Source organism: Frankliniella occidentalis, unplaced genomic scaffold (genome assembly GCF_000697945.3).
Source record: "Frankliniella occidentalis isolate FOCC.00 unplaced genomic scaffold, Focc_3.1 Scaffold42, whole genome shotgun sequence".
Classification (NCBI taxonomy): Eukaryota; Metazoa; Arthropoda; class Insecta; order Thysanoptera; family Thripidae; genus Frankliniella; species Frankliniella occidentalis.
Genome location: NW_026267172.1, coordinates 1,889,470 through 1,890,500, shown reverse-complemented (window position 1 = coordinate 1,890,500; position 1,031 = coordinate 1,889,470).

Sequence of the window (1,031 nt, the reverse complement as noted above, 5' to 3'; positions counted from 1 at the left end):
CCCCCCCCCACTCCCCCCACCCTACCCTTTCCCAAATCATTTGCTTTACACTTGGCCCCTTTTGACGTCCCCTCCACTTTCCCACTTTCCTCTCGATCTTTTTTTAGCCATTCCTTTTGCATGCACGTTTACATAACTCTATGAGAAAACTCATCATATATGATACAAAATCAATCACAAAGTCTGCTTTTTTATTCTAGCTATTAATGTTTAAAAATTCATTTTCGAAGATAATCGCTGATAGTGCTCTCTGTATGGAGGGCTTCGTGCAGTCGCTCTCCTTTCCTCTTCATCCTTCGTCCTTTATCTCTCTTCCTCTTCCTTCACCTCCCGTCCTCTCCCTCTCCCTTTGCTCCCCTACCCTCGCCCTTCGCGCCGCTGCTGCTGCTGCCCGCCGATTTGGAAGTGAAAACAATCCCCCGACGCTCGGCTGGGCAGAGGCACGGTGGGCCAGGGCGGATATGTTATCACATTTCACAGCTTTGTAGTTCCACGCGTCCGCGGCGAGGCGGGACGGAGCGTCCCAACGCTGAGCTTTAAAATGCGCAACCGAGTAACAAAGGAGCCCTGCCGCTGTGGTGGTTGGAGCGTATAAGCTAGCGAAGCTCGCCCAGACTGTCGTTAATTAAACTTCGATACTGTTAGTTCGTTGATCGCCGTCGTGTCACTTTGCCAAATAATAGCAGATGTCTCTAACATTTTTAAAAAATTAGTAAGTCTGAACGGTAGGCACTGTTACACCGCGCCACCGCCGCGGTACGGTTGGTGTTGGAAGTTCCGACACGGCTGAGGTTGTGCGGCGGCTGTGGCTTCGGTGGGGAAGTAGTATCCGAGACCCACGGCTGCAAGTGGTCCATAGTGCACGTAGTTCTGTCTCTCCGTGGAAAAGTCATTTTCTTTGCCCTAATGTCGTTTCGTAGCATTAATCTGCTTTGGATTGGCCTTCTCATCAACCTCAGTCTGCCCATCCTCTACGTCCTTCCTTGTGCCCCGCTCGGCTCGGCCGCTGGCGGGCACAGCCCGGCGCGGTA